Source organism: Mustela erminea, chromosome 4 (genome assembly GCF_009829155.1).
Source record: "Mustela erminea isolate mMusErm1 chromosome 4, mMusErm1.Pri, whole genome shotgun sequence".
Lineage (NCBI taxonomy): Eukaryota > Metazoa > Chordata > Mammalia > Carnivora > Mustelidae > Mustela > Mustela erminea.
In genome coordinates this window covers 26,474,794-26,496,053 of record NC_045617.1, presented here as the reverse complement: position 1 = coordinate 26,496,053, position 21,260 = coordinate 26,474,794, and the positions used below count along the sequence as shown (strand labels likewise).

Sequence of the window (21,260 nt, the reverse complement as noted above, 5' to 3'; positions counted from 1 at the left end):
AACTGCTTCAAATTCAAAGTGATAATTAGATGTGAAATGAAATTTTAGTTGCAGCGGGAGACAGATGATGAGGAAGGTAAAGCCAGTAATTGCACATAGTCCATGAAAGCCTGTAGCCATAAAAAATGTCTATTCATAAACTCCATCTGAGATTGTAAATGATGTTTCATAATACTCAAAGGCTTGTAATAAGGTAAAATAAATTCCTAGAGAGACTGTAATGAATAGGGCTTGAAGTTGTGTTTGTGATTTCCTCCTGTGAGGCTGTCGTGGGCTTAGGTGATATATATAGCCCAGAGCTTATAGGAGAAAAGTATTGAGAAACAGTACTTCTAGAGGATTTAGGGGATGGATGCCAGTGTGTGGTCAGCAACCACCTAGTTTAGGTGTTGGAGGTCGACTTAAATGGTAAAAGCCCAGAGGAAGCTAGTAAAAAAGATTTCTGAAATAATGAAAGAATTACTCCGTACTGAAACCCTTTTTGAACAATTGGTGTGTGGTGACCTTGGAATGTACTCTTTCAAATAATGCCTCTTCATCAATGATACATCATCAAGATATTAGTTCTTAATGCCTAGAGATAATAGGAAGATTGAGTTAAAGTAAAAGCTATGGACCCAATGTTATAAGGAGAGCCGATAGAGTGCCTTAAATGGTTGGGAGCAGGAGTTTACTATATAGTATGTGTGGGTTTGGTGGGTCATTAGATGTTAGCATGTAAGGTGAAGGATAACTAGTAGAGCAAATACATAAGCTTGAATTAAGCCCACAGTGTATTCAAGGATAGTAGAATTAAGAGTGATGAAGGTAATGAGAGCTATAGTGGGGCTAATGTTTATTAACGCAAGGCTTCCTCCCACAATTAAATGAATGAGTAGGTGTTCAGCAGTGATACTGGCAGTTAGCCATACAGCTACTACTCTTCATTGGATGAAAAGGCTAATGGTTTTGATAATTGCTAGTATTGGAATCAGTGGGATGGTTATTCTTTGGGATAGAAGTTGGGCCTGACAAAGCCATTAATTATTATCTCTGCTCAAGGTGGAATGACTATTCCTAGATTCACTGGGAGTTGTGAGTGTGGTAGTGGGCCCTGTAGGCTTGCTAAGCCAATAAATAGAATGAGTAAGAGGAGTATTAGGGTTCAGTTTTGTCCTTGGTTGTGTCCTATGATTATGGATAGTTAATAGTTTTGATGTTAACTGAATTAGTCATTTTTGATAGCAATTAGATGATTGTTGATTAGTTGGTTAGGTTGTAGGGAATATAGTAATTGAAATTATGATAGATAACTCTATCATTACTGGGATAATAAAAGAGGCAAATAGATTTTCACTTACTTTTTCTCTCAAAGGGTGAAGTACTACCGTGTCTTTGTTTTTAATTTGGGTTTGATGGGTCATAGTGATTTGAAATTTTTAGCTGAAATACAACATATAGGGTATAATTATTGATATGAAGGTGATAAATTACATTGATGTGTCTAGTTGTGGCATATCATTAAGGAGAAGTTTAAACTCTGTCTTTAACCTTTTTTTTTAAAAAAAGATTTTATTTATTTGACAGATAGAGATCACAAGTAGGCAGAGAGGCAGGCAGAGAGAGAGGAGGAAGCAGGCTCCCTGATGAGCAGAGAGCCCGATGCGGGGCTCGATCCCAGAACCCCGAGATCATGACCTGAGCCAAGGGCAGAGGCTTAACCCACTGAGCCACCCAGGTGCCCCTGTCTTTAACCTTTTAAAGGTTAATACTACTGAGCTTCTTTTTAAACTTTTTTTTTTTTTTATGGGGGAGGGGCATAAGGAGATGGAGAGAGAGAATCTTAAGTAGGTTCCTGGAGCCTGATGTGGGGCTTAGTCTCATGAGCCTGAGATCATGACCTGAGCCAAAATCAAGAGTCAGACACTTATCTGACCAAGCCACCCAAGTACCCCAATACTACTTAGCTTCTTAATGACATTACAGTACAGTTGTGGATAATTTTTCTAAGTGTTTAAGTGGGATTAATTCAAGAATGACTGCTATAAAACTGATTTGACCCACAAATTTCTGAGCACTGCCCATAATATAGGCTTGGATGTGTAGGTATTAAGGTTGTTTGATTTGATTGTCTGGAGATAGCTCATGAGTGTAAGATATCTGCTAATGAGATTAATATCTGGATTGTTATTTCTATGGGTACAACTTGGCTGTCAACCTTTACTAGTTGTAGATCTCTTGGTTTTAGGTTGTGTGAATTATTCAATTTAAGACAAAGAAATCAGGAAGTGGAAGTCAAAGTTTAAGTCTTTGTAATGCATATATTCATAGCTTCAGGATCATTGATGGCTTAGTTTTTCCAGTTAGGGGTTGTTGAGCTTATCTATTATATCAATAATTTATAATGATGGCAAAGCAATTAAGGCTAAGATAATGAGTAGTAAGGTAGTTCATATCATTTCTACTTCTTGCACACCTATTGTATTTGTGTGGGTTAATTTAGCTATTAATACTAGTGAAATGGTATAAGTAACTAGAGAGTTGATTAAAAAGATGATTATATATGGTCATGAAAGTGTAGGAGTTCTTCTGTAATGGGGGATTTTGCACCTTAAAAACCTTGTTGAGTGGATATGCCATGGAGATATAAAGGACTTAAATCCATAATTTAACTTTGACAAAGTTATGTAATATTTGCTAATATTTCACTATTGAGAAAGACATAATGGCTATGGTATTGGCTTGAAACCATTTTTAGAGGGTTTGATCCCTTTCTTATTTTAGGCTTATGTACGGGGATTCTTCAAATGTATGATATGGTGGAAGGCATCCATGTAGTCATTCAAGATTAGTGTTAGTTAATTCCACTATTGCTACTTCTCATTTGGATGCAAATACTTCTCAATTTATAAAGATAATATTACTGCTGTTAAGGAGAAGAATGAACCTGTAAATGACATAGTGTTTCATGTTGTGTACACACCTGGATAGTCAATGTCAGGGCATTCCTGAAAGGCCAAGTGGGAAGAAAGTTAACTCCAATTACTGATTGTAAAGAGGATCTTTGCCCAACTACAGTTGACTGTGTAGCTTGTAGAAAATAATGGAAACAGTGAACAAATCTTCCTATGATGGTGAAAATATTTCTATTGATAATATGTAGTAAAAATGTACTACCATATACTATTTGTCCTGGAGAACACTGTCTAGGGATGAGTTGGCTAAAACAATTCCTGCTAGACCTCCTACTGTGAATAGGAAGATAAAAGCTGGGGCTCATCGTATGGCCAGTGATCATGTTGCCTCCATGAAGGGTTGCTAGTTAGCTAAATACTTCTATGCTGTTGGGGTGGCAAAATTCTAGTAGCTGTTGTAGAATATGCTCATATGTCAACATCTGTGCCTACTGTTAAAAATATGCTGGGCTCATACAATAAAACCTAGGAATCCAATAGATATTATGGCCCAAACTATTCCTATATATCCAAAAGGTTCTTTTTTTCCCTGAATAATATGTAGTAATACATGTAGTTATTCCAAATCTAGGGAAGATAAGAATATAAACTTTGGAATATCTGGATACTCAAAATCAAAATAAGCATTGGTATCAGTGGATTGCCTCTCCTACAGGATCAAAGAATGTGGTGTTTTAGGTTATGGTCTGTTAGTAATATGGTAATTCTGGTTGCTAAGACCGGATGTGATAGTAGTAACAGGAAGACTGTGGTTAAGAGGGATCCATGGAATAAAGGTGTTTAGTATTGAGATACAGCTGGTGGTTTTATTTTAATGATTGTGGTAATATGGTTGATAGCCCCTAAAATTGAGGATACACATATATGGGGAGAGAAGATGGTTAAATTGACTGATGCTTCTCCTGAGCTAGGTTGCAGGCTGGGGTGTGTATACTCTTCACCTGGTTTCTGTACCTGCTCCAACTGTTAATGGTGTTAGAGCAGAAATGATGGTGGTAATAGTAAGAGACTCATGTTATTTGGGGGAATGCCATATCAGGTGCTCTGATTATCGAAGGGACTGAACAGTTTCCAAATTGTCCAATTATAATAGGTGATACTATAAAGGAAATTATGAATGCCTGGGCAATTATGGTTACCTTATAAATTAGGTTATCTCCCAGTAAACCTCCAGGTTGGCCAATTTCCACATGGATTAAAAGGCTTCCGACAGGGGCACCTGGGTGACTCTGTTGGTTAAGTATCAGACTCCTGGTTTTAGCTCAGATCATGATCTCAGGGTCTTGAGATTGAGCAGCCCTGTGTGGGGCCTATGCTCAGTGTGGAGTCTGCTTGTCCCTGTCCCTCTGCTCCTCCCCCTGCACTCCTGTGCTCTTAAATAAATAAATAAATAAATAAATAAATAAATAGGCTTCAAGCAGTTCCTATTCTATTTCTTTAGTTCTATTCTTGTTCATGCACCAAATAGTAGGTATAGAGTGCTGGTATCTTTATGGTTTGTTGAGAATAATGGCTAAGTAAGCATTAACCTCTAAAGACGGAGGTTGAGTCATCGTTTTGTCAAGCCCTGTGGTGAATATCATACTGAAAAATAAATTCAAAGAAGCAGCTTCAACTCTGCTGGGGCTTCTTCAGCCTTTTTTCCCCTAGATGGTGGGAGAAGTAAATTAAAGCTAATTGATTCAGTTACTTAGCCATTAACTAAAATTTCATGGGATGGAAATCTAGTAAGGTTTTAACTTAATTAAAAAATTTGTTTTGTGTTCAGTTGATGTAGGAAAAAGTCTGGGCACTCCTTGTACTTTTTAGGAATTAAGTGAATATACTTTCTCAGAGCTTTGAAGGCTTTTGGTCTTTTCTTTATCTCTTTTTTTTCTGTCTTCTCTTTTTTTTTTTTTCTTTTTTCCCCTTGGTCTTTTCTAACTAGATAGTTATTGTTATAATTAGTAGTGTTAAAAGAGTTAACCATTTTATACTTTCAAATTGTCCTTTTATTTGTATGTTGTTTATTGATGGAAATATAATTAGTGATGTGAAGTTAATTGCATGTAGAAGTACAGATTGAGTAGTGCTATAATGGCTATTAATGTTGGTATAATAAGATCATTTTTTTGTCAGTTCCTGGATAATTATCCATTTGGGCAGAAATCCTGAGAGAGGAGGAAGGCCTATTGATAGTATGGTGGTAAAGATTAATGTAAAATTAAGGATATTTTCTTCCAAATATATGAGAGTGATAGTGTTGTGGTGGATGAATTACACACAATAATATGAATGTGGGGAGTGTCATCATGATGTAGATTAATAGATTTTGGGTTATTATTGTTATAAATTGTGATAGGTGTTATTCACTTTGTGTGGGCAGCTGATGAATAGGCTGTGATTTTTTTCATATATGCGTTTTTGTTAAGTCCACCTCATCTTCCAATTAGAATTGATGTAATAATAATGGATAGAATTAAGTTTGGATTAATGGATGATGAGATTTGGTATAAGATTGACATCGGTGCAAGTTTTTGTCATGTTAATAAAATTAGGCCTGAGGATAACAATTCTTTGTATTACTTTAGGTACTCAGAAGTGGAAAGGGGAAAGTCCAAGTTTTATAATGAGAGCTATTGTTACAATGGCAGAAGGAAGGATGTTGTTGGATTAAATATAATTATTCATTGTCCAGGATATATTTAGTTAATAATGGCCATTATAAGAAGTATTGATGTGGTTGCTTGTGTTAGGAAATACTTAGTATATGATTCTGTGGCTCAAGGGTTAAATTTTTTTTTCTTATTAAAGCTGGGATAATAGCTAGTATATTTATTTAAAGCCAATTTAGATAGTGTGATTGAGAGATTGTTATTACAATTATAGTTCCTGAGATAATGGTTATTATAATAATGGTAAAAATGAGCATAGGAAGGATAGTAACCAGTATTGGCAGGAAGAGTCCAATTGCTTATTTAGCTGACTTTATTATGGAATATGCTATAATTTTTAATTTTTTAATTTCTAGGGGTATGTTTGATTCCTGTCATTCTAGGAATGAAAGAAATAAGATATTAAAATGTATATTAAAATTATATAATAATAATCAGATTTAAACATCTATTATTTACTCTATCAAAGTAACTCTTTGTCAGAGGTATTTTTAGGATTGTGGTATAACACCTAATCTAATGATAGGCAAGGATATGTGTGACATACAAAGGGCTAGTGATAGTGATAATCTAGTGATAGAAGGTTTTTTCACAAGAGGTGTATTAGTTATATTGGAATTGTGGGTAAGATGCCCAAATTCATGGAAAGGTAATGGTTAGTAGGAGAGTTTTGACAATGAAATTAATTAGTTCTGGCATGTAGGGGCTATGAAATGCTTCTAGGAATATGATTGTTGTGAAAATGTTTATTAGGAGGATTTTGGCCTATTCTGCTAGGAAAAATAGGGGAAATGGGCCTGCTGTAATTCAGTGTTGAAGCCAGTGACGACTTCTTCTGTTAGGTGAATGCTGCTCAGTTGGCTTCTGCTAGGATTGAAATTAATCCCATCATGGCTAACAGTCATGATGGAAAAATTAATCCTAAGTATTCTTGAGTAATGATTAATGCTGATAGTGTAAGCAATCCATTTATTAGTAGTACTGATAGTAAGAAAATTGCTAGAGTTACTTCATATGAAATTCTCTGTGCTACATCTCAGATAGCCCCAAGTAATGCATATTTGAATTCGAGGGCATCCAGATCAGAGGATGGAAATTATAACTGAGCCTGATATAGCTAGCATTAATAGTACTCCTAGGTTTATATTGATCGGTGAACATGGTATAGGCAACAGAATTTATATTGTAAGGTTATGGTGAAGGCTAAGATTGGTTCAGTGATGGATACAGATATTGATGAAGTTAGTGTTTCATTGGTTCTTTAATGAATAACTTAACAGCATCAGCAATGGGTTGTAATAGACCATGAGGGCCAACAATGTTTGGTCTTTTGCAAAGTTGTATATATCCTAGAACTTTTCACTTGATTGGTGTGAGGAATGCCATGACGAGTGGTGTGGGGATAATCAATGAGGTAATGTTGATTATAAATATTTTGTTAGGAATAGAAATTGAGTATAAAGGCTTAAGTTTTACACAGTCACTGAGCTCTGCCATCCTAACAAACCCTGTTCTTGGGCAGGGTGGATATAAATTAAGATTATATAATCTATTAGTTTGAGGATGTCTCAAACTAATGAAGTGAGCTTCATTTTTCTTGTCCTTTCATATTGGGCAAAGTCTATAATAGAAAGAAACTAATCTGAATTACTTTTGGTCTGTACTCAGATCATGTAGGATTTTAATTATTGAACAAATGAATCATTAATAGTGGTTGCACCTTGGGATGTCCTGATACAACACCGAGGTAGTAAACCCTATTGTTGATATGAATTCTAGAATAGGATTGCAGTGTTATCTGAAGATAACTTGTTCTGTTGATCAGTATCTTGCATCATTAAGTGATATAATGTTTTGACTAGTAAGTCTGGATTTTAATCACTCAGAGGTTATTTTGTTCCTTAAGGTCACCCTAACCAAAATTGCTAGTCCACTTAAAGTCTTACTATCCCTTATCACCTGATGTCGTTCTATAGGTCCCTTAAGTAATTTTTCACTTTTTAAAATTCTTTTTCTTTTTGCTGATCTGTTTGTATGAGTTTCACTGCCATGTCTTCCAGGTCACTGATTCTTTTTTCTGCTTCATCTAGTCTGCTACTGAACCCCTCTAGTGTATTATTCAGTTATTGTATTCTTCAGCTTTATGATTGTTTGGTACTTTCTAATATTTTCTATCATTTTTTAAAAATTTATTTTGAGCATAACAGTATTCATTGTTTTTGCCCCACACCCAGTGCTCCATGCAATCCATGCCCTCTCCAATACCAACTATCTGGTTCCCCCAACCTCCCTCCGCCCCTTCAAACCCCTCAGATTGTTCTTCAGAGTCCACAGTCTCTCATGGTTCACCTCCCCTTCCAATTTCCCTCAACTCCCTTCTCCTCTGTAACTCCCCTTGTCCTCCATGCTATTTGTTATGCTCCTCAAATAAGTGAAACCATATGATAATTGACTCTCTCTGCTTGACTTATTTCACTCAGCATAATCTCTTCCAGTCCCGTCCATGTTGCTACAAAAGTTGGGTATTCATCCTTTCTGATGGAGGCATAATACTCCTAGTGTATATGGACCACATCTTCCTTATCCATTTGTCTGTTGAAGGGCATCTTGGTTCTTTCCACAGTTTGGCAACCGTGGTCATTGCTGCTATAAACATTGGGTACAGATGGCCCTTCTTTTCACTCCATCTGTATCTTTGGGGTAAATACCCAGTAGTGGAATTGCAGGGTCATAGGGAAGTTCTATTTTTAATTTCTTGAGGAATCTCCACACTGTTCTCCAAAGAGGCTGCACCAACTTGCATTCCCACCAACAGTGTAAGAGGGTTCCCCTTTCTCCACATCCCCTCCAACACATGTTGTTTCCTATCTTGCTAATTTTGGCCATTCTAACTGGTGTAAGTTGGTATCTCAATGTGGGTTTTTTTTCATTTTCATTTTTTATTTTTTAACATCTTTAATTCAACATAATTATTTCAAGATTCACCCATGTATTTGCATTTATCAGTGGTTCATTTCTTTTTTTTTTAAATTTTTTAAATTTATTTTCAGCATAACAGTATTCATTGTTTTTTTTTAATTTGAATCTCCCTGATGGCTAGTGATGATGAACATTTTTTCGTGTGTCTGGTAGCCATTTGTATATCTTCAATGGAGAAGTGTCTGTTCATATCTTCTGCCCATTTTTTAATATGATTGTCTATCTCTTTTTGAAAGTACTCTCTATGTTCATTTATTCTTCTGTCAAGATTGGTGAGCACTTTTGTGACCACTACTTTGAACTCTTCATCATGTAAATTACTTATCTTTGTTTCAATAAGGTTTTATTCTGGGATTTTATCTTTTTTTTTTTTTTTTCCTTTAGAGCATATGTCTTTGTTTCCTCATTTTTCTGGACTCTCTACTTGTTTCTGGTATGAGATGAAAGATCGCTCTCTCCCAGTCTTGAAGGAGTGGTACGGGAAGACTGGAGATTACTTCAGTCTGCTCTCTGTGCAGTCAGTGTCCTGGGGGTAGAAGCCTACTAAGAACTGCCTCTCCAATTGTTTTAGCCCCATGGGGCTCAGAAACACAAGCCCTCCGCCCCCGGCCACAAGAGCCAGGTGTTCAAGGGACATCCTCTGTAGGGATTGTATGTACCTGCTGAATCTAGTGGGGTAGGGCCATGGGGGCTGCAGGATAGGTCTTTTTATTTTTTCTTTGATTCATGATTGTTCAGTAGCATGTTCTTTAATCTTACATATTTGTGAGTTTTTCAGTTCTTTTATAATTGATTTCTAGTTTCATACCGCTGTGATTGGAAAAAGATGCTTGATAAGATTTCAACCTTCTTAAATTTAAGATTTGTTTTGTGGCCTACCATGATCTATTTTTAAGAATGTTTCATGTTTTCTTGAGAAGAATGTGTATTCTGCTGCTTTTTCATGGAATATTGACATGGTGTATGTGTCTGTTGGCCATCTGTATGTTCTATTTGGAAAAATGTCTATTCAGACCCTCTGCCCATTTTTTAAATCAGATTATTTGGGGATTTATGGTGTTAAGTTGTAGAAGTTCTTTATATATTTTGGATATTAACACCTGAGTGGGTATATCATTTACAAATGTCTTCTACCATTCAGTATGTTGCCTTTTGTTTTGTCGATGGTTTCCTTCACTGTCCAGAAATTTATTTTGATGTAATCCCTTTATCTTTCCTTTGTTTCTCTTGCCAAAGTAACATCTAGAAAAATGTTGCTAAGGCCGACATCAGTGACATTACTGCTTGTGTTCTCCCCTAGGATTTTTATGGTTTCAGGTCTCACATTTAGGTCCTTAAAATATTTTGAGTTTTTTTGTGTATAGTGTGAAAAAGTGGTCCAGTTTCATTCTTTTGCTTGTAGCTGTCCAGTTTTCGCCAGCACCATTTATTGAAAAGACCATCTTTTCCCCATTGCATATTTTTGTTTACTTTGCCATAGATTGACTATATAAGCATGGGTTTACTGCTGGTCTATTCTGTTCCATCGGTCTATGTGTGTCTATCTTTGTGCCAGTACCATACTGTTTTGATTATTACATCTTTATAGTATATCTTGAAATCTGGGATTGTGATACCTCCACCTCTTTTTCTTTCTCAAGACTGCTTTGGCTATTCAGAGTTTTTTGTGCTTTTATGCAAATTTTTGCATCAGTTGTTCTAATTCTGTGAAAAATGCCATTGGAATTTTGGTAGGTATTGCACTGAATCTGTAGTTGCTATGGAGAGTGTGGAATATTCTTTCAATCCATGAGCATGGAGTATCTTTCCATTTGTGTTTAATTTCTTTCATCAATGTTTTATAGTTTGCAGAATACAGGTCTTTAACCTCCTTGGTTAAGTTTATTTCTAAGTTTTTATTCTTTCTAGTGTAATTGTAATTGTTTTGTTCATTTTCTGTTTTTGCACTTTTGGGGTATAGGAACACTACAGATTTCTGGGTATTAATTTTGTATCCTACAAATTTACTGAATTAATTTATTCTAAAAGTTTTTTGGTGGTGTCTTTCAGGTTTTCTGTGTATAATATCATGTCATCTGCAAATAGTGACAGCTTAATTTATTCCTTACCAATCTGGATGCCCCTTATTTTAATTTTTTAATTTTTTTCCCCTTATTTCTGTGGCTAGGACTGCCAGTATGATATGTTGAGCCAAAGTTTGAAAGTGGATATCCTTGTCTTATTCCTGATCTTAGAGGAAAAACCTGCAGGTTTTCACCATTGAGTATGATATTAACTTGGATTTTTTCATAAATGGTCTTTTATTATGTTGAAATGTGTTACCTCTAAACCTACTTTGTTGAGAGTTTTGATCATAAAGAGATGTTGAATTTTGTCACATGATTTTTCTGCATCTATTGAAAAGATCATATTATTTTTATCCTTCATTTTATTGATGTGGTATAAATGTATAAATGCATGTTGGTTGATTTACAAATATTGAACCATCTTTGCATCCCTAGAATAAATCTAATTGGTCGGGGTGAATGATCCTTTGAATGTATTTTTGAATGTGGTCTGCTATATTTTGTTGAGGATTTTTGCATCTATGTTCATCAGGGACATTGGTCTCTAATTTGTTGTTGTTGTTGTTGTGCTCTTGTCTTGTTTGGTATCAAGGTAATGCTGGCCCCATAGAACGTATTTGGAAGCTTCCCTTCCTTTTTTGTTTTTTGGAATAGTTTGAGGAGAATAGTTATTAAATCTTCTTTAAATGTTTGGTAGACTTCACTTTTGAATCTGTGTGGTCCTGGACGTTTACTTTTTGGTAGTTTTTGATTATCAATTCAATTTTATTTCTAGTAATCAGTCTGTTCAGGTATTTTATTTCTTCTTGATAAAGTTTTAGAAGATTGTATGTTTCTGTTTCTTCTAGGTTGACCAGTTTGTTGGCATATAATTTTTTATAGTATTCTCTTATAATGCTTTGTATTTCTGTGTGGTGTGGTGTCCATTGTTTATTATCTTTAATTTCTGATTTTATCTTTTTGGGTACTTTCTGTGTTTTTTTTCTTTATGATTTTAGCTAAGGGTTTCTCAATCTTATCCTTTCAATGTACTGGCTCTTTCATTTTTGTTCTTATTTTTAAAAAAATTTTGTTTCATATTAATGCTAGAGTTGGGTATCCATCCTTTCTGATGGCTGAGTAATATTCCATTGTATATATGGACCACGTCTTCTTTATCCATTCATCTGCTGAAGGGCATCTCAGCTTTCTCCACAGTTTGGCTTTGGGGGTGCATGTGGCCCTTCTTTTCCCTACATCTGTATCTTTGGGGTAAATATCCAGTAGTGAAATTGCTGGGTCATAGGATAACTCTAATTTTAACTTTTTGAGGAACCTCCACACTGTTTTTCCAAAGTGGCTTCACCAACTTGCATTTCCACCAACGGTGTAAGGAGGGTTTCCCCTTTCTCCACAACCTCTCCAACATTTGTTGTTTTTTTGCCTTGTCAATTTTTGGCATTCTAAGTGGTGTAAGGTGGTATCTCAATGTGGTTTTGATTTGAATTTCTCCAATGACTAATGATGATGAACATTTTTTCATGTGTCCATAAGCCATTCGTATGTCTTCTTTGGAGAAGTGTCTGTTCATGGCTTCTGACCTTTTTTTGACTTGTTTGTTTTTTGGGTGTTGAGTTTGAGAAGTTCTTTATAGATCTTGGATACCAGCCATTTATCTGTAGTGTTATTTGCAAATATCTTCTCCCATTCCACAGGTTACCTCTCTTTTGTTGACTCTTTCCTTTATGCTAAGTGAAATAAGTCAAGCAGAGAAAGTCAATTATCATATGGTTTACTTATTTGTGGAACATGAAGAATAGCATGGAGGACATTAGGAGAAGGAAGGGAAAAATGAAGGCAGGGAAATCAGAGAGGTAGAGGAACCATGGGAGACTATGGACTCCGGGAAACAAACTGGGGGTTTCAGAGGGGAGGGAGGTGGGGGTATAGGTTAGCCTGGTGATGGGTATTAAGGAGGGCATGCATTTCATGGAGCACTGAGAGTTATGCACTAATAATGAATCATGGGATACTATATCAAAAACTAAAGATGTACTGTATGGTGACTAACATAATAAAAAAAATCTTTATTTCATTTACTTCTCCAATTTATCATTTCCTCCTTGTGCTGTGCTTATTCTTTTTCTGGTTCCTTTAGATATAAGGTTAGATTCTTTATCTGAGCTTTTACTTGTTTCTTGAGGTTAAGTTTGTATCACTATATATTTTCCTCTTAAAACTGCTTTCCCACAGTGCATAGGTGGCTCAGTTGGTTAAGCGTCTGCCTTTGATTCAGTTTATGATCCCAGGGTCCTCAGATAGAGCCCCAGGTCAGGCTCAGCAGGGAAATTGCTTCTTTGTCTGTGCCTCCCGTATCCTCATGTTCTCTCTCTCTCTCTCTCCCTCTCTCTCTCAAATACCTGGATAAAAATCTTAAACACAACTTTTTATTATGTCCCAGAGATTTTTGGACTGTTGTGTTTTCATTTTCACTTTTCTCCATGTACTTTTTAAAATTTCTTCTTTGATTTCTTCATGGACCCATTGGCTGTTTAGTATCATGTTATTTAGCCTACACGTTTGTGTTTTTTCCAGTTTCTTCTTTGGTTGATTTCTAGTTTCATACCATTGTGGTTAGAGAAGATGCACAATATGATTTCAGTCTTCTTAAATTTATTGAGACTTGTTTTGTGGCCTAATGTAGTCTCTTCTAGAGAACATTGCATGTGCACTTGAAAAGCGTGTATATTCTATTGTTTTTGGATGGGATGTTCTGTTTATATGTGTTAGGTCCATCCGGTCTAATGTGTCATTCAAAGACCCCATTTTCTTATTGATTTTTCTGCCTAGATGATCTATCCATTAATGTAAGTGGGTGTCCCCTACTATTACTGTATTATCATAAATTTCTCTTTATGTCTGTTAGTATTTGCTTTATGTATTTAGGTGCTCCAGTGTTGGGTACATAAGTTATTACAATTGTTATATCCTCTTGTTGGATTGATCTGTCATCACAAAATACCCTTTTTTTGTTTCTTGTTAGTCTTTGTCCTAAAGTCTGTTTTCATTGGTATGAGTATTGCTACCCCAGCTTTTTTTTTTTTTTCCTCTACTTCCATTTGCCTGGTAAATTCTATTCCATCCCTTCACTTTCAGTCTGTATGTATCTTTAGATCTGAGGGGAATCTTTTGTAGGCAACATAAAAATGGTTGGGTTTTTGTTTGTGTTTGTGTTTTTTTTTTTCCCCATTCTGCCGCCTATGTCTTATGATTGGAGCATTTAGGCTATTTACATTTAAAGTAATTATTGATAGGTATGTACTTACTATCATTTCATTAATTGTTTTCTAGTTGATTTTGTTGTCCTGCTCTGTTCCTTTCTTCTTCTCTTGCTTTCTTTCTTTGTAATTGAGTTTCTGTCTGCTATATATTTCACTTTAAGTTTTGTGTATCTATTATAGATTTTGGGTTTTTGAGTACCATGAGGTTCATATACAACATCCTTACTATATAGCAGTCTGTGTTAAGTTACATTTAAGTTCAAACAAAATCTTAATATTTTTCACTCCCTCCACGTTTTATTTATGTGCTGTCATATTTTGTATCTTTTTACTCATAATTTTCTTATGTCTAATTATGGCCATAACTTTTCCACTTAAAGGCCCTTTAACATTTTGTAAGGCTTTGTTAGTGGTAATAAACTCCTTTAACTTTTGTTTGGTTAACTCTGTATCTTTCCTTCAGTTCTGAATGATAACCTTGGTTAAAGTATTCTTGGTTATAATTTTTTTTTTCCTTTCAGCACTTTGAATATAACATGGCATGGCACTTTCTGTGACCTGTGAAGTTAATCAGCTAATAGTTTTATAGGGTTTCCCTTGTATATAATGTTTTGCTTCTCTCTTGCTGCTTTAAAAATTCTTTTAATAATTAAAATATCAAAGATTAAAGTTAATGTGTTATGGTGTGGGCTTCCTTGGGTTTAGCTTGTTTGAAACTGTCTGTACTTCTTGAACTTAGATATCTATTTTTTCTCCTAAGTTAGGAAAGTTTTCAGTTATTATTTCTTCCAATAAGTTTTCTGCCTCTTTCTTTCTCTCTTCTTCTGGGACCCCTATAATGTGAAAGTTTACTTGATGTTGGTAGGCACAGCTGGGGGGTTTCCAGGGTGCTACACACAGGGGGAACCCTGATAGGCAGCTGGATTTGAAGCAGGTGGTACTAGAGTTCTCTGCACTGGGGGTGCCCTAGCAAGCTGCCCGAAGTCCAAGTAGTATGGGTCTGGAGTGTTCCGGGATGCTTTGCCCCTCTCTCACCTTGGTGCAAAAGCTAGAGCTATAATGATTGCTAACCAGTGATTTCCAGTATGCGTTGCCCTGTGGCCACCTTCGTGGGATGGTTAGGCTGGTGTGAGCTAGAAGCCAGGGGCCACTGACAGGAAGGCTGGTTAGGGTGCCTGGACTGTACCCTGGTCTGTGCTTTCAAAGTGGAGAAGTGTAGAACGTGTCTGGCAGTTCTTCTAACCTGGAGAATTTTCACAGCTCCCTCACTGTGCGGCAGAGTTCTAGAGCTGGTTCTTTTATGTGCTAGTTACTTTTTAAACTGCTAGTTACTTTTTAAACCCCAGGATAGATGAATGTTCTCCCAGTCCCTCTTACCATCCCTCCACACTGCCATTTGCAGCATCAGGCATGGAGGGTTCCTTTGTTAATGTGTCTCTGTCTCTCTTGCTGTTCTCTTTTGCCACTCCTTTTTTGTTGTGCAAAAGCTGTTCAGTTGGCCCTCGAGTTCTTCTTTAGGAATAACTGCTCTATAAATAGGTGTAATTTGTTGTGTTCCATGGAGGAAGTGAGTTCAATGACTTCCTACATAGCCATCCTGGACTGGAATCCTTGTAGGTCTTGTTTTTTTTATCCATTCATCTACTCTTTTGATTGGAGAATTTAGTCCACTTACATTTAAAATAGATCAATAGTTTGTACTTATTCCATTTTAATCATTTTCCTCTTTTGATTGGAGAATTTAGTCCACTTACATTTAAAATAGATCAATAGTTTGTACTTATTCCATTTTAATCATTTTCTGGCTGGTTTATAATTCCTTTCTTCTTTTATTCTCTTCCTTGGTGACTTGATGATTTTCTGTAGTGATGTGCTTAGATTACTTTCTCTTTCTCTTTTGTGTATCTATTATGTGTTTTTGCTTTGTGGGTATCATGAGGCTTACATAAAACAACTTACACCAATAATTTAAGTTGATGATGACTAAGTTCAAACACATTCTAAAGCTCTACATTTTTTACTTCCCTCTACCCCACAATTTGCTTTTGACGTTTTTTAAAACTTTGTGTATCCATTAATAACTTTTTTTTAAAGGGAGTATGACATTTTTATTCTGAAAGTTTTGAAATACAAGTCGAATTTAAATCAGATAGTAGTTTATTTATGACAAATTAACTACTTGCCTCATACTTTCAAGCAAAGTATGAAATGGGCTACTTAATGATTCAAAACATGAAAGTAACATCCTTGTAAAGAATGTCATTAATAACTTTTTGTAGTTATTCTTACTTTTATCTTTTAACCTTTATATTAGCTTTATGAATTAATTCATCGTTTTCACATTATTCTGATTTTTATTATATATTTGCCTTTGCCAGTGAGAGTTACATTTTTATATGTATTCTTGTTACTAATTATCACCCGTTCCCTTCCTTAACTTTTAGCATTTCTTGTAAGGCTGGTCTAGTGGCAATGAACTCTTTCAGCTTTTGCTTGTTTGGAAAACTCTTAATGTCTCCTTCAATTCTGAAGGACAACTTTGGCAGATAGAATACTCTTAATTGGCACTTCCTTTCAGCACTTTGAATATATTATGTCACTTTTTTCTGGCCCGAATATGAGAATATGCTCATAGATTTATGAGAGTTCCCTTGTATGAAACAAGGTGTTTTCCTCCCATTGCCTTTTAAGATTCTCGCCTTATCTCTCATAGTTTAATTCTGTGTCTTTGTGTGGATCTCTTTGGGTCCATCTTTTTTAGAATTCTCTGGGCTTCTTGGATTTGGTTGTCTGTTTTCTTCCCCAGATTAGGGAAGCTTTCAGCCATAATTCAAATAAGATTTTGGACTCCTTTTCTTTCTCTCTTCTTCTGCAACCCCTATAAAGTTAAAGTTGGTCTGCTTGATCTTGTCCCATAAGTCCCTGAAGTTTTTCATTCTTTTTTTCTTTGTGCTTCTCTGATTGGATGAGTTCCACTACCTTGTCTTCAAGGCTACTGATTCCTTCTTCTGCTTTATCTCGTCTGCTATTGAACGATCTAGTGTCTTTTTTAGTGTTGATATTGTATTTTTCATCTCTGTGATTTTATTTGGTACTATCTTATATTTTCTCCTTTTTTAAGTTCTCACTGTGTTCATCCATTTGTCTTCCAAGTTTGGTGAGCAACTTTATGACTGTTACTTTGAACTTTTTTATCAGGTAAATTATTTATCCCTATTCATTGAGGGCTTTTCCTAAGGTTTTATCGTATCCTTTTGTTTGGAAGATATTCTTGTTTCTTCATTTTTCTTTGAATCTCTGTTGTTTTCCTTTAAATCTATTATTTAAATAGCCACCTCTCCCAGTTTTGAAAGTGTGACCTCATGTAGGAGATGAACCTTATCACTCAACCCTGCCTTAGCTCTTGGCCGTCTCCCAAACCTCTGTGATTGTTTAAGCAGCTTACTCTAGTCTTAGTGGCTTCTCCCGGTGGGGGTTTACCAAGATCTATCCAGTGTCCCAAAGGGGAATATCTTGGTCAGCATATAAATTCAGGGTGATTGGAAGCCAGACACTTAGACAGCAGTTTTTAAAGCATGCAAACATATCTCTTTCAGGGCAAGACTGGGAGATGGGCATTTCTGTGTGCTGCTTCTGTATGAGCCTTGGGATAATAGCCTGTTAAGAACTGTTTCTGTGTTTGTTACTGTTCCATTAACACAAACATAATCCCTGTGAACACAAGCCCCTCTGGCCACCAGACCTAGGCTCTCAAGGGATGTGGTATGGCCACAAATGCTGGAAACCCTGATGACCTCAGGTGGGACAGAGGGAGCAGGATGATGATCCCTGCCAGCCTCCCTGGTCTCTGGTGGGGATTATTGTTGGCCCTTAGAAGTGTTTTTAATGGGTAGTTTGCCCCTTGGGCCACAGATATGAAGCTAAGCTAATAGGCCTCTTTTGCAGAAATACTGGAGGTCCATTTCAGACTGCTGTCTCCAAGCTGTGCCCTGGCGAGGAGGGAGCCGGTAAGGAACTGTTTCTCCGTTCGTTGCCGTCATATGGGACTCATGAATGTAAGTCCCACTGGCCACCAGAGCCAGTGCTCAAGGGATGTCCCTGAGGTGGCAGCTGCCCAAACTAGGGCACTAGCTGTGTGCTTAAGTGCCTTTCCCGGAAATACTAGGGACCAGGACGGGGGCAGAGGGAGAGTGTGCAGATGGCTCCCATTGACCCCTCCGGTCTTTAGAGTATTTCAGAAGGGTGATAGATGTGTGTTAAGTTAGAAGGCTGCCCCTCCCTCAGGTCAGATTTTTCAGATGAGCAAGCAGGTGTCTTTCATAGGAAGACTGGACACTTTTCAGTTGGCTGCCTCTCTGCGGAGGTCTGGCGGGGTGTGGGGTGGGGGGATTGGGTAGTGGGGGTAGCTCAGTCTGCATGAGCCCTTTAAGAACTACTTCTCTGGTGGGTGAAGTGGGTAAAGAGGTCACAAGGTACAAATTTCCAGTTAAAAGTTCATTCTGGGGATGTCACATACAGCATGGTACCTCTAGTTAATAATATACTGTACATTTGAAAGTTGCTAAGAGAGATCTTAAATGATTTGAAAGTTCTATATTCTCATGAACTTTTAATCCTTCAAATAAAAAATGTGAGTAGACTACAGAAAATGAAAGTGTTTCTCAGTTTGGTATAGCCTGTGGGTCTCATGGACACAAAACCCATTGGTTTTCAAAGCTAGATGTTTTGGGGAGCTCGTCTCTTAGAGGCAGGTCTTAAAAGCTGGGGTACCATATGTGGGATCCAGACCCTTCACTCCTCAGGGAGAAGCTCTGAGTTGTGAGTTCCTTCGTGACTGTGCTGGCCATGCTGGGGGTATAGTGTGCTTATGGGAAGATTGAATCTCAGCTTCTCCTGTCTCAATGTGGGCTTTTTTCTCATTTGCCCAATTTGTAGGAGTTGCTCAACTAGTTTTTGTTTCTTCCAGAAAATGTTCTGTTTATAGCTGTAGATTCAGTGCATCTGTGGGAGGAGGTAAGTTCAGGACTTTCCTGTGTCTGGTTTGGAATGAGAGCCCTCTTGTTTATTATCTTATTAGTACACCAGTGGGTAAGAGTGCAGACTCCAGGGGTCAGCTACTGGGGTTACTGCCCTGCTTCCTGGCTGGGGAACTTGGGCCTTTGCCAGATTAGGGTAAGGGTAGCATGTGGTTTGTAAGGTTGCTTGAGGACAAACAGCCATACGCCGAGTGTTAAGGGCTGGATGGCACAGGGGACTCAGTAAAATCATTTATCATCTGTCTCCTTCTGGAGTGTCAACTTCACAAAGACAGGGCTTTATTTTCTACCCCCAGCCCCTGGAATGATTGGATGGAGAACATGGCTAAATATTCCTTATTCGTTGGCTCCAGCCCTCATCCTGTTGGCCTGACCACCCCATTCCAGTCTGACCTATGGTTTTTTAGACCGCTCACAGCTTTCCCTCCTGCCCTTCACCCCTCTGAGTCTTCGTGACCTTTCTGGGCAAGGGCTGTATGTTCTGTCCTGGGGAACTCCCCGAGGCTGGCTCAGATACAGACAGATTGGTGACAAGCTTTCTTAGCTGAAATTTAACCTTCCAGCCCGCAGCACCATTTCTATGTAATTGGCTAAGTTTTAGTGGGAGTATTAGGAAACCGTAATTGAGTTTAAAAACTCTTCCAGATGTGTATGCATTAACAGAAATTTGACTTTATTTCACTATGGTAGCAAATACTGTGGCCTCTGTGGCAAGTTAGACTACCTGTCCAATGTGTGCAGCTTCCCCACCCCGCCCCCCAAACACCATAGACCAACATAGGACAGAGCAGAGGGGCGGAGCATTGGAGATAGAGGAGGGTGGCATCTAATAGGGAAGGCCCTGGAGATCTGGGAAGGAGCCAACCTCCTATGCTTCCAGTGTTCAAGGCTTAAAAAAGCTACCCTCCGTTTGTGGGCTCAGGTGTCCTGCTTAAATCTAGATGTGAAAATTAGCTTAGGAAAGAGAACTCCCAATTAGAGGCCAATTTTTTTGGTAGGCACTTTTTAAGTGTACTATAATGTTTATTCCTAATTACCACCTACAAGATGAGAGTTGGGATTTGAACCTGGGCCCGAGTGACTTTTCCTGAAGCTGAACCCCTACTCACTGTGTCTTTTCACTTTCTATTGCTCAGTGGGAGACCTCTGTGGGAAAGTAGGGCTAGATTCTGTGCATGCTTGAACATGTTCTGGACTGACTGGAAACAACTCAGCTGCCTGGATCTCAGACTAACCACTGGTCTAAGAAAAAGGCTGCCTCTAGCTCACCTATGCAAAAGTTTTTTTTTTTTTTTTCCTGCCATGCTGGTCGGCATGTACGTGGTGGTTAGCCAGTGCTTGCATCTCTCGGCACCGGTGATACCGGTTCCATGAGCGCAGATAGGCGGGGCACCCCTTTCCTCTGGGGTAGGGTGGCAGCGGCGAGGCAACCACATGCATCCCAGGCTCAATGACAGCCACACTGTAGGCAGCACTTAATGACACTTTACTAGAATACATGATTCTAGATGAGAAAAACCAAAGTAGCCAGCTTTCTTCTCTGTTGATATGTAGTGATGTACTTGACGGCAAACCATGTGTCTGATTTCAGGCCACATTTTGAGACGTAGAGCGCTGAAGAAAAGCACAAATGTGTATGATTTGGAAGACAGGACTTCTCTGGAAAAGGACAAGTTAGTGGAACAATGAAGCAATCTTTTAAGCCTTTTAAAGGTTAAGATACTTCATACATAATCGAGAGGAGTTATTTTTGTAATCTGAAGCAAGATGGAGAAGAAACGGTTTTTTCATAAATTAGATCAGCATTTCCCAAACTGATGCCTAAAGGAAGTATTTCAGGAGATTGAATGTCTTGAGATTGTATGAACGGTGGTTTGAGGAATGGTGTATCCTCCTCTTAAAACATTAGTGGTGGCAAAGGTAAGGGACCAACACTGTTTTAGGTGTGACTGTTCCTAAGTAGTCTGTGGGGCAAGAATAGCTTGGGAAATGCTTAAATTTCTGATTTGAAGGTAAGTTTGGATAAATGTATCTGAATCGTTCACTCGTGGGTTTTATATGCCAGGTGCTCACATGTCCAGGGATACTTTGTAACCAGATTGATGGGCTAATAATCTGAAGCTTCTGGTCCATTTTTTTTTTTCGGCATTAAGTATCCAAATCAAAAGAGCCCTCGCTCCCATGATCAGCTAATTAGTTAATACCGAAGCTTGTGAGCTGCCTCTAATCGCTTCATTCCCCATAAACACGGGAGCTGGAATGGATGCGCCTTCTTCTCAGTGCTAATATTCTAGGGTTTCACTGTTTGGAA

General features: G+C 37.6%; 1 pseudogene; it reads right to left on the bottom strand.

Annotated features, from left to right (window-relative positions):
• Positions 1 to 2,754: 2,754 nt before the first annotated feature.
• LOC116589305 lies at positions 2,755 to 20,449 on the bottom strand (annotated as a pseudogene).
• Between the last annotated feature and the right edge of the window lie 811 nt (positions 20,450 to 21,260).